This window comes from Petaurus breviceps, unplaced genomic scaffold (genome assembly GCF_028583685.1).
Source record: "Petaurus breviceps papuanus isolate PSGF00001 unplaced genomic scaffold, PetGlider_PUasm1.0 91133, whole genome shotgun sequence".
NCBI lineage: Eukaryota > Metazoa > Chordata > Mammalia > Diprotodontia > Petauridae > Petaurus > Petaurus breviceps.
In genome coordinates, this window is record NW_027187419.1 from 82,523,575 (window position 1) to 82,537,510 (window position 13,936).

The following is a 13,936-nucleotide window of genomic DNA, read 5'->3' on the forward strand; positions in this document are numbered from 1 at the left end:
TCATACATTTTTACTCTACATATTTTATTGTTATGCTTTATTATACCATACTATAACATACCATATACCATATTATGCCATATTGTATTATACAATAGAAAATACTACTACATTAGAGTTAAAGAGTGAAAAGTCTGTCCTTTTAATAATTTGAAATAATTTGTTTTTGTATTTCTATTAACAGGGGGTCCTAACCTGGTTTCCACAAACTTATCATTTAAATGTTTTGATAACAACTTCAATAAAGTTGGTCTTTATAATCTTATATATTTTATATCTAAATATTATATTTATGTAAAACAGTATTCTGGTAAAGGCTCCATAGGTTTCATGACCAAAAGTACAAAAAAAGGTTAAGGACCTTTGTACTAGACTCTATTTGATTTTTCAAAATACCCAGGAAAGTTTATAAAGTCTTTCTCAGTACCTCATTCTGGGATCTAACAGCCCTCAGGAAATTTGTTCCTATTTTTAGCATAAATCTCTTATCCTTATGCAAAGAAGGATCCTTTCTCTATATAGGAATTTTTGCTTTCAACAGAAAACCAGTAACCTCCCTATGATTCCTGTCATTTTTCCTCATAATTCTTATGAAACATCTCCACTTTGACCACAGAGGCTGAGCAGCAATACGCAGGTGCAGAAGATCATCTGCAAGTTCTGGTTTAGGCTCTTTATGTTCTGATAGTGTGATTTTGTTAAAAAATTTAAATAAAATTATTTTAGTAGAAAAATGTTGTACCTGCTAGCCTTGGACATAGAACCCTTCCCCCAAATCTCACTAAAATGATCCAGATACTTTCCAAATGCTCCTTGAAAAAAAAACAGAGCAGACTATGGAATTACCATATACTGTATTATGACAAATTTTTAGAGGCTAATCTCCCGTAATAACTTGGGGATTACACAACTGATCAATTCTCCACCTGCACAAAAAGCAGGGTATCTCAAAACAAGGAACTCCATAAATCAGTAAGACTGAAGGATACTTTCTGAGCTCGTTCCTATTCATTTTGACCCAACACAGGACTCCATTGTCTAGTGTCACCTGGTATATCAGAAGCAATAAGCTTGGTTTGAATAAAATCATATCTTTATTAGACTAAGAGCAAACATTTCACCAGAATTTCTAACAAATAAGCCCTTCTGTTCACTTATTAGAGACTTGATCAAGAAGGAGCCAGAAACAAAAACTATGTTAGCCTATTAGGCTCTCAATTCTGGGGAAGAGTGAAGATTCGGTCATTTACCTGGCAAAGTTCTAAGAAGGACCATTGGCTTTGGATGGGTCATGTGATAAATATGCAAAAGATATCAATTTACCATCAACCTTTTCCAATGTCTTGCTTTCAGTATGCAGCTAGAGATTTCAGTATACATAAAAGAGTAAAGAAAAAATAATATTCTTTAAGGTGCTTATCAACTCAATCTGTTGTACTATTTGGGACTTTGTTAAACCAGAGAAGTAATAAAAGCATTAATGTGATGAATTGCCTTGGGTTTTGGTATATTGACATTATTGCTACTTGCAATCTTTTTTCACCAGTAATTCATACCTACCTTGTGTTTTTACAAAAACTACAGCAAAAACTCTGCTTCACAAAGTGATTATCTGCTTTATAAAAATGCACAATAAACAACAATATCATTGATGCTATTATATTGAAACAAATACATAAGTAATAAAATATATCACAATATAGACCATAGATCGAAAATACATTAACCATAAAAACTCAGATCACTCTTTTCTACACAACAGCAGTAGTAAAATGAAACCATGTGGTACAGACATGAGAAGAGTGAGAGAAAATGAAGCTAGACAAAAGATTGCATTTCAATCAATAAAGCCCTCAGCAATCCTTCTGATTCTGTAATGCTTAAGAACCCAGAGTATCCAGCATATCACCTATTTGATGTATCTTCTAAGACACACTGAGCTTCTCCTTATCATATATAATAATATTGATAATGATAATCATAATAATTCACAAAGGCATTATGAGTTAGCTTCAGAGCCAGAAAGAGTCAAGTTCAAATCTTACTTCTGATACATCCCAGCGGTGTGACCAGGGGCAAGTAATTTTGTCTTACTGCTCTAGGCAAGATACTATAAATTGCAAAGGAGGAGGTAATGGCCTGCATTGATGGAGAGAATTTCATATATATATATATAAATATATATATATATATATATACACACACACACACACAGAGGAATATTTAGATATAATGAAATTAAAGGTCCAGTTTCTGCCTTATCTTACATATAATCTTGGTAATCTACATTTTACATGTGAGGATTCTGAAGATCAATGAACTTAAGTGCCCTAGTTATGATCATATAGTTAATAAGCAATCAATCAACAAGCTTTATTAAGTGCCTATTATATGACAATAATGACATAACCACAAATTGAACCAAATTTTCTGGCTCCAGGTCAAATTATCTTCTTAATGCAGTAGGTCTTGAGGCATGGAGCACAAAATCCAAAAACAATTTTGATTTGTTCCACTTATCCTCCTGAAGAGCAAGTTCATAGTGAGAGTTTGGTATCTAACCCAAACTCATGGTGAGGAGTAGAAAGATGGTGAAAAGCCATGCCCCCTTCTGGTCTTTGTCCCATTATTATATAGACACATTATGGAAACTTCTGTTAAGGCTTACCTTGAACAACTGAATATAGACTAAAAGGAAAAAGAGTTTAGATATTCAATTCTGGAAGCAAACTTCTTTTACAACTGTTTATGTTTCTTGTTTATGTCTTCCTGATGTATCCCACTGGGAGGATAAGGATTTTTAAGGAAGAAAATTCAATTATTTATTCCTTAATTATGCAGAGAATCAAATTTATGTTATTTATTATAGGGAGAATAAATTACTCAAATTTGTAGACAACTGAATCAAATTTATAAGAATATAAGTTATTCCTCAATTGACAAATGATCAAAGAATATGAGCAGGCAGTTTTCAGATGAAGAAATCTAAATTATTTATAGTCATTTGAAAAAAATTATCTAAAGCACTATTTTTGTTGTTGATGCTGTTCAGTTGTTTTGGTCAAGTCTGACTTTTCATGACGTCAGGGTTTTTTTTTTTGGCAAAGATACTGGGATGGTTTGCGATTTCCTTCTTAAGCTCATATTTACAGATTAGGAATTAAAACAACAGAGTTAAGTAACTTGCCAAGGGTCATCAGATTTGAGCTAAGGTCCTTCTGACTCCAGGGCCAACTCTCTTTCCACTGTGCCACCCAGTTGACCTTCATTATCAATTAGAGAAATACAAATTAAAACAACTCTGGAGAACCACCTCATACCTATCAGATTGGTTAATGTTACAGAAAAGGGAAATAATAAATGTTGAAGGGTATATGGGAAAATAGGGATACCTATGCACTGTTGGTAGAGTTGTGAATTTATCCAACCATTCTGGGGAGCAATTTGGAACGGTGCCCAAAGGGCTACAAAATTGTGACAGAGAGAGAGAGAGACAGAGAGAGATTTTTACAAAAATATTTATAGAACTTCTTTTGTAGAGGCAAAGAATCGGAAATTGGTGTGAATTCCCATCAATCAGAGAATCAATGAACAAGTTGTGGTATATAATTGTAATGGAATACTATTGTACTAGATAAAAAGCAGTATGATTTCAGAAAAACCTGGAAAAGCTTACATGAAAAAGTGGTGAGCAGAACCAGGAGAATATCATTCATAGTAACATTAATATTGCATAATGATCATCTGTAAATTATTTAACTATTCTTGGCAATACAATGATCTATGACAATTTCAAAGGGCTCATAATGAAAAATCCTATCAACTGGAAGAGAAAAAACTGATGGAGTTTGAATTCAAATCAAAGCATACTATTTCTACTTTATATTTTGTGGGGGTTTTTTTGGTCTTGGTTTTCTTTCACAACATAACTAATATGGAAATGTTTTATAAGATTGCACATGTATAACCTATATCAGACCTCATAAGTCTCAATGAGGGAGAGAAAGAATTTGGAACTCAAAATTTTAAACATGAATGCTAGAAATTGTTTTTACATGTAATTGGGGAAAATAATAAAATGTTATAGATAGAACTAAATAACATTGAAAGGAAAAAAGTGTTTTAATCAAAACTTAGATTAAAGGCTTCTTGTTGGGTCACCATTATTGAGTAATTAAGAATTGAGACATTTAAAACCAGCCCACAGTCAAAGTCATGAGGTGAGAAAAAATGTTACGTGGTGGTTTTGACTGTTGACTGTTGACCATAACCACAGCATTGGGATGGTCTGAAGTCTGGTCTATTCCAATGTCCCATAACATAACACAATAAAGATGCTAGAGGTGGGGTCTGGTCAGTGAAGGCATTGTGGGTATAAACACCTCAACATTATCACACTTAAGGCCTCATACTGCTCACCTACATGTGTGATACCTTCCCCCCTTTTCTCTGCATTTGGCTTGATCTTTAACCTCTTACACTAGCAGGTCTAAGTTTCCAGAAAAAGAACCTTGGTTCCATTCAAACTCTTCAAAAGTACTGGGGGTAACTCTGTTGAGGGGAAATATGCCCCTCCTACTCAACACTCAACTTCTTGAGCACCCATCCAATAGGTTTTCCAAATATGCAAGTGTCTACTTACAATAATGACATGTTTAATCATAACTATCTAGTTCATAAGGCAAAATAAATCACAATAATATGGACATTAATATATTAAAGCAAATATATAATAAAATATATCACAGTACACATAAAAATCTACATCACACCCATCCACAAATGCTCTCCATTACTTTATATGATGAATAAAGGGTACATACTTTTAACAACTTTGGATGAATTGCTAAAAGTAAAACTCATGTGCTTGGGATATCACAAATCTAGATGGCAGGTATCAATGTTATTGAGTCATTCAGGAATACCACATGAAAATGCTTCTCTGCTCACTGTTAGACTATTCATCCACACCACTCTTCAGGTGGAGAAAGATTGTTTTATTTTCTCCTGGAACATAGCCTTTAAAGTTCTCTCAATTAATTCTAACCTTAAAAGGTCATTTAGAAAGTGTTAGTTTTTAAAAATGATTAGCAATTCTCTTTAAATTCAAAGAAAGCAAAGTTCATCAAATTAGCCTTCTTTGGGCTATACAAAATATTTGTTTACCAGATGCTACACTATACAATCAACAGAGAACTCTCTTCAAACTAGTTCCTCTCACTAGGATACCAAAACTCCCATGAAGTCCCTCTGCTTTTCCTCCTCAAGTAAAAGGTGAAAGAAGACAACTATAAGTCAACTGCTGAATTCTCAAAGATTAAAGTCAAAAGCTCTAGAACTCTTGGCCATTGACATCATTCTTTTTTATGAATGACTGAATTAAAAAGAATTTATTAAGCATTTACTATATGTCAAGCACTATGTTAAAGGGTGGTGATACAAATTTAAAAGCAAAATATTCTCTGGTCTCAAGGAATTCACATTTTAAAAGGGAAAGAAAACACAAAGAGGATGTTTCAGTTTTTTCATATGGCACATATATCAAGGAATAAAAAAAAATTTATCAGGCAATAACTATGTGCTGAGAATGGTACTAAATGTTAGGGACACAGATAAAAAAGACTCAGCATTGAAGAAATTCATACTCCCCTGAGGGGTAGGGATGGGGAGTGACAGTAAAGATTATAGCTGCAGTGTGGATGGAAAGGACTGGAAGTCCTAAGGATGTTGCCCAAAAACAGGTGGCAAGGTTTGGGTTTTGTTTGTTTGTTTGTTTTTTGTAATAGATATGTCTAGAATCTCCTCTAATCACCTTTCTGCAAGGGAGATTTTGATTCTTGCCAGGAAGGGAATTAGGAGTTTGAGGTCAGAGGCAACCATTCTATTCTTTTCTGAGAAAAGAGGTACTAGGGCTAGAAATATATCTATATGTTCCCTTAAATATTGTCAGTCTAGGGGTAATAATTTTAAGGTTCAAGTTGAGCTCCTGATCACTATCCTTCCAAGAGAGCCTCAAGCTATATATCCAATGTTTGACTTCATTCCCATCAAACACCAGTTCCACAAAGAATACACATAGCTAATAGAATATAAAGCCATTTATACAAGTTAATATTAAACATAAATAAGAGGCAGTATATAGAATATACCAGACAATATACATAGAATAAATAAGTCCTACCATTGGAAACAAGATAGATCAGACCTATATCAAAGAAAATACCTTAGGGGGCAGCTAGGTGGCGGAGGGAGTAAAACCCTGGTGACCGAGTCAGGAGGACCCGAGTTCGGTTCCAGCCTCAGACACTTAACATCCACACAAAAAAAAAACTAGCCATGTAACCTTGGCAAGTTACTTAACCCCAACTGCCCTCCAAAAAGCAAAAAAAAAAATACCCTAAAGTCTCTGATAATATCTGGAAATAGGGACATTATTGAGGTGCTGGCTCTTCTTATCAGTTTCTTCCTAGAGTCTTTCCTTTCTGGAACCTGAAGAGAATCAGAAAATTGGTATCTTCTTTCTTGATGGTGGAAGTCAGAAGACCTGAATCCTTCCAAATTTTCACCACTCTGCCCCCACAAAGGCTTGGTACATTGAGTGATCAATCTCTACAAATAGAATCTTATTACTTTGAGATTCAGTAAGCATCCTTCTATTTCCCTTTGGGTTATCTTTTCATGCTTCTCCTGCATCTTGTATTTGAAAGTCAAATTTTCTGTTCAGCTCTGGTTTTTTTCATCAAGAATTCTTGAAAATCCTCTATTTCATTGAGTATGCATATTTCCCCCTAAAGTATTATACTCAGGTTGTTTGGGTAGGTGATCCTTAGTTTCAATCCTAGCTCATTTGACCTCTGGAATATCATATTCCAACCCCTGTGATCCCTTAATGTAGAAGCTGCTAACAGCAGCTTTTTTGTGTTATCCTGATTGTTTCCACAAAACTCAAATTATTTCTTTCTGACTGCTTATAATATTTTCTCCTTGACCTGGGAACTCTGAAATTTGGTTATAATATTCCTAGGAGTTTTATTTTTGGGATCTCTTCCAAGAAGTTATCAGTGAATTATTTCAATTTTATTTTACCCTCTGGTTCTAGAATATCAGGGCAATTTCCCTTAAGAATTTCTTCAAAGATGATGTCTAGGCTCTTTCTTTGATAATGGCTTTCAGGTAGTCCAATAATTTTAAAATTATGTCTCCTGGATCTATTTTTCAGGTTAGTGATTTGTCCAATGAGATATTTCACATTGCCTTCTATTTTTTCATTTTTTTGGATATGTTTTAAAATATCTTGATTTCTCACAAAGTCATTAGCTTCCATTTGCTCCACCCTATTTTGAAGAAATTATTTTCTTCAGTGAACCTTTTTCATCTGGCCAATTCTGTTTTTCAAGGCATCCCTCTCCTCACTGGCTTTTTGGACATCTTTTGCCATTTGGGTTAGTATATTTTTTAAGGTGTTGTTTTCTTCAGTGTTTTTTTGGGGGGGGTCTCCTTTAGCAAGCTGTTGACTCATTTTTCATGATTTTCTTGCATCACTCTTATTTCTCTTTCCAATTATTACTCTACTTCTCTTACTTGATTTTCAAAATCCTTCTTGATCTCTTACATGGCCTGTGACCAATTCATATTTTTCTTGAAGGCTTTTGATATAGGAGTTTTGACTTTGTTGTCTTCTTCTGGTTCTATGTTTTGATCATCTTTGTCACCAAAGAGTGGTTTTATAGTCTGATTTCTCTTCCTCCGTTTGCTCATTTTCCCAGCCAATTACTTGACTTTTGAGCTCTTTGCCATGGGAGATTTCTGCTTCCATAGTGGGAGAGTGCTGTGTCCCAAATTTCTGGAGTTTTGTGCAGCTGTTGTCAGAGCTTCTTCTAGCACCTGCATTAGAACTATTAGGAGGATGCCCTCTCCACAGCCACCACAAGCACTGCCACATCAACACTCCTCCTCACCCCAGGACCACCACCCAAGACCAGGACCCAGATCCAAGCAGGTCAAAGCAAGAGAATCCTGACTCAGCACCAGCAAAGAGATTCCTGCATTTGCCCTATGATCAGCCATGTGGTGCCCCGGCAGTCTGAAGAAGAAGAAGAAGAACATTCTTCTCTCATCCAAGTCTAATAGAGTTTCCCCACTGACCTTTTACTTTCTCTTTGGCATTTATGTGTTGAAAAGTCTAGAAACCACCACAGCTGCCAGTAATTCAGTACAGTGAGGCATACTCTGGCTGTTCTATGTCCTCAGATATGTGCTGCCAGTCTGTGGCAGGGAGACCATGTGAGACTGTGCTCCGCTCCCAGCCTGGTGTGATAGACCCTTCTTGTTGGCCTTCCAGGCTGCTTTCAATGGTAGATTGGTTTCACTATATCATTTTGTGGGTTCTGTAGTTCTAAAATTTGTTTAGTCATTTTTAATAGATATTAGAGGTGGTTGGGGCAGGAGCTCAAGCAAATTCCTACTTTTACTCTGTCATCTTGACTCCTCCCAGTGACACCAAATTTTCTAACCAATCAGGAATCATTCCCTTGAAGTATTTCTCTCAGCCTGACTCCCTCTAACTACCATAGTTTGAATGGAGCAGCTGGTTTTATCACCTTACCCCCTTTACTTTCTCTTCTTAAGTTCCTCTTCTCCTGTAACTACTGTCTTCAAATCACATCTTTCTCCTGTGATTCTCTCACATTAGTAGTTTAATGGCTTAAATGAGGGCCTTATGACCCTCAATGATTCATCTTTTACTTAAAAAGCTACAATTCCCCAGATTGATCTCATCAAATCAACAGTCCCCCTCTCCACCCATGAAAGTGGACTGTCCTTTCCTAAAATTTTCCTACTCTGCTGCATCTAGATTTCTTCCCATTTCTTCGAGTGCCTTACCTTATATTATAGCTATAATGTATGTTGTCTCATACCTCAGTCTCCAAAGTTCATATACGGTTTTTCCCCTTAGTTTTGCCTTCTTTAGTAATGAAACATATGAATTAGTGAATTAGTTATATGTGAATTAGAATCATTCTTCCTCTTGTCTCCTACCAGGCAGTCTGTCTCTTTGGTGCCCTTGAAACAGTGTTTCTTCACACACACACACACACACATACACACACACACACACACACACACTTCTCTACTTTTTTTAAATAAATAAGACATTTCTCAGTCTCTTTATAATACTAAATTCTTCCCACACAAATGAGGCATTGTACCACATTATTAGCAAAGAGGTAAGCCCTCAAATCTGTATCACTGATCACTTTTTCTCCTAAACTGTCCAAAATCCCATCTGGAATCTGTTTCTTAATACACATATTTTTTATTAGTTTATATTAAAACAGTGATCTCTTTCCATTCATTTTAGGCATCAAAATGTAAAACAGTGGCAATATCTTACATCCTTTGACAATAAATACAAATCTAGTGCTTTATGCAAAACACATTTTTCATCATGAATAGCTTCTTATGCAAAGGGCCAACATACTTTACATTAAGAATATTCTAAGATGTATATAAAAGCTTGGTCTCCCTTCAATTTTACATCATCTATCCTTTCTACTTTCTGATTATGATGTCAGAAGGCTGCACTTTTAAATTCTGTAATAAATGTATAGCAAGAAAGAGAAACCTAAAAGCAAATATTAAAAATTAAGTCCCAATTGAGGTAAGGGAAAGAATTAAGGTTAAAGAAAGAATTCTGGAACTGAAAAAGACATCTTGCTGCTCTAAAAGTCCCCCCAAATCAATTACCCCTTAACCATCTAAGCTATGTAAGCATCTGTGTTCATCTTAAATAATTCCAAGAGAAAAGAATTCATAACTTTCCTCCCTCAAAAGCAGCATTCAGGAAATTATGCTTTATATTTAATTCTAATCATTCTTGTTTCAGTGCAAAGTTACTTGTTTTTAGTTCTGCCCTCATTCATCCATTCAGCTAACACCGTGAAAAGTACTATGCTAAACATTAAGGGTCTAAATGATACTATTCCTGTCCTCAAGTAAAATAATTTTGAGGGGAAGAGTAAGGAGGAACAGAGATGTGTATACACAAATATAACATAAGGTAGAGAATGGAGAAGATGTGGAGAGATTCATATGAAGCACAGGAGGAACATTTTAAGACCAGAACACATTTGTATAGATGGGGAGGGGAGGGGGACTTGGAAAGTCTTCACAATGGAAGTAGTTCCTAAGGTGGGCCTTGAGGGAAGGCAGAAATGAGAAAGTTGCGCATTTCAGTGGTAAAACAAAATTCAATATTAGACCAAACCAAAGAGTCTGAATAATGGAAGGGAGATGTCTAGATTCAGCACCCTACCATGAATTGTCTCTAGGCTGGATAAAGCTGGACTATTCACTTATTCTGTGGAACATGCAATGCCTTCTGGTATATTTTTATATCCTTATATATCTTCACTGCATAGATATTTATTGTTACACTCACATAGGCCATTCTAAGAAGGAGATTTTATAAGTAGGGATATAAGGGATATATTATCTATAACAGAAGTTGGGATATAAGGTTCAATCCCAAGGCCTTAGCCCTTAGTAAAGAAAAAAGCCCTCAGATGGTGGCACCTGATCTTGTTATCAAAGAGGTTAACTTCCATAGAATTTGGGAGTTGCATGAAGAATACTGAACTTGGAACAAGTTTAGTTTTATTCCCTGGCAAAAGTTCTAGAATAGACAAAGGATTTTCATATCTGTCATCTTATCCTGTCTCACCTATTTGCAGAAGACGCTCCTCCACCAACCTAGGTGGAGATTGATGACTCAATGATCCACATCTGTGTGAGGGGTTAAGGTTGGTCAGAACTTAGAGAGAAGAGAGATTCTGGTTTTCTGGCTTCAAGAGAGAAAATACACATTTCCAGGTCCTATTCAGGGAGAGGTCTCTGAAAGGAGAGACTCTGGGAAGTAATCAACATGTAGAAGAGCTGTCACCTTGATGATCACATCCATAATACAGCTTATTACACTAGAAACTTCAGGATATTTCTCCTTGAGATGAGATCTGGGACTGTCTCATGGTTGTTCTTGCATTTTTTCCTCTTGACTTCCCTTGCTTCCTTCAGATCCTAGCTAAAATCCTACCTTCTATAGGAAGCCATTCCTATTTTTCCTTAATTCGAGTGGCTGCCCTCTGGATTTCATTCAGTTTACCCTGTGTACAGCTTGTTCATGCTTTGCTGACTGTATGTGGTCTACTTCCATGAGGTTATGGACCCCTTGAGAGTAGGGACTATCTTTTGCCTTTCTTTGTATTCCCAGGGCTTAGCACAGGACAGGGTACATAACAAGCATTTGGTGGAAATTTATTGACTGGTCCCCAGTGGGACAGCTCATTCACTCTGTATATATTTTATCTATGTAACTTCTCTGATTTCTCTTTGCTATTTCCTTGAATAAATGAGTTTATTCACTATTCACTACATGCACTCTTTGTGGAACTGGTATTTGGAAAGAAAAGAATCCAGACTTAGATATATAACTTGGGGCATTTCTTCCCTATTAAAGAATAGTAATCAGGAATGTATATTGAAACTTAATGTTATTTTTACTGAAATAACAACATTTGGGGAGCAGATAGGTATAGCCTGGCATCTTCTCTAGAGCAGAGTGGCCAGCCTCTACTCTTAATTCTCCTTTCTCTCTGGCAGGAACCAGTCTCCCTTGGAGAAAAGTGAAAGGAGGAGATTCTAGAGTTATTTATTTATGCCTTCCTGTGAATCACATTTAGACAAACTCATGTGGACACATATAACCTAAATGGGTAACAGCACTTTTCACCTCCTAAATTCATAATGTCTGACCGTCTATGCATTGCAATATCATCTAAGAATTCAGCCTGATTTTCTTTCCCCGGGCCAAATTGCCCCCAAGATCTTTCTTCATAGAGTTTATTTTCCTACTTTTTTTGTTATTTTAGCTGCCCTCCCCAGGACATTTTCTTTTTCTATATATTACTATTAAGAAGTAAAGGATAAAAGTAGCAAGGTCCTTTAATTCAATCCACTTCAACAAACTTTTATAAACAGACTACTCTAGACAAGGTACTTTATAAAGAGGTGTACTCTATCTCCTGTCTTTATGCCTTTGCACTGTCACCTATGCTGAGAATGTATAGGTTTAATTGGTATTTATTCTCTGTATCTTTACATATATGAATGTTTTCTCCCCTAATAGATTGCAAGTTCCTTGAGAGCAGAGACTGTTTATTTCTTTTTTTTTGCCAAGTAGTTAGTAAAGTGCCTAGTACATTGCAGTCACTTAATATATATTTGTCTATTGATGGGATAAAAATGTCTCCTTCTTAAAGAACTTAGCATGGGGGAGGGGGGGGGGGGCAGAGCCAAGATGGCGGAGTAGAAGCACTTCCCGCGGCTCCGGCTTCCACCTTCCCCAATCCATGTAAAAAGGGGACTCTAAACAAACTTTGGAGCTGCAGAACCTACAAAATGACACAGAGAGGCTAGCCTCCATCTGAGGACAGCCCGGCAGGCTGGCAGAAATCGGCCAGCACAGCGCTCTGGGAGCCGAGCCCAGCCCCACACTGAGGCTTTAGCCCCAGGGCAGGCCTGACAATCTGCCTGCCAGAGGGACTCCAGATCAGCCGCAGCTGTGGCCATTTCCAGATATATCAATATATAGATGCGAAGGACAAGGTGAGAGGCCAGTGCAGTCTGGACTTTGGGACCCAGTAACTGGGAGTGCGTGGCTTTTACCCCCTGGGGCGAGAAACCGCTGAGATGCCATCACAGCCTGCCAGCGCCACCTGGTGGCTTCAGCTCCTGGCCTGCAGAGTGTAGGGGGACCAAGCACCAGTCTGAGGGGTAATCGCTCTTGCTTTAACCTGCTTGGATCTGGATTGCAGTCTAGGGTGTGTGTCCAGCTTGCCAGAGTGTGTGGAGATCTCAGAGAGGGCACCCATCTAATACCTCCGGCAGCTGAGAAAACCCCAGCGTTTGGGACGAAAACTACCCTGTCTGGTGGCAGAGTCCTACTGTGGCAAAAAGCCCAAAAGTCAAATCACTGAGTGGCAAAATGAGCAGGCAAAGGAAACAAAGCAGACAGAAGATTCCAACATTAGACTCCTATTTTGGGGACAAGAAGGAGCAAAGCATGGAACAAGAGGAAAACAGTGAAGTCAGAACTCCTGCACCAAAAGCTTCAAAGGAAAATACAAACTGGTTACAGGCCATAGAGGACCTTAAGAAGCAGATAAGAGAAGTGGAGGAAAAATTGGGAAGAGAAATGAGAACAATGCAAAAAAATTATGAAATGAGAGTCAACAGCCTGACTGAAGAAAATAATACCTTAAAAAACAGACTGACTCAAATGGCAAAGGAGGCTCAAAAAGGCAATGAGGAGAAAAATGCCTTAAAAAGTCGAATTTGCCAGATGGAAAAAGAATCTCAAAAGCTCAATGAGGAGAATCATTGCTTCAGAATTAGATTGGAGCAAATAGAAGCTAATGACTTTATGAGAAATCAAGATGTTGTTAAACAGATCCAAACAAATGAAAGAATAGAAGGCAATGTGAAATATCTCATGGGAAAAACCACTGACCTGGAAAATAGATCCAGGAGAGATAATTTAAAAATTATTGGACTACCTGAAAGCCATGACCAAAGTAAGAACCTAGAAAGCATCCTCCAGGAAGTTCTCAAAGAAAACTGCCCTGATGTTTTAGTACAAGAGGGCAAAATAGAGGTTGAAAGAATCCACTGATCACCTCCTGAAAAAGATCCTAAAAAGAAAACTCCTAGGAATATTATAGCCAGGTTCCGGAATTCCCAGATTAAGGAGAGAATATTACAAGCAGCCAGGAAGAAACAATTTGAATATTGTGGAAACACAATCAGAATAACCCAGGATCTGGCAGCTTCTAAACTGAGGGATCGAAGGGCTTGGAATGTGATATTCTGGAGGTCAAGG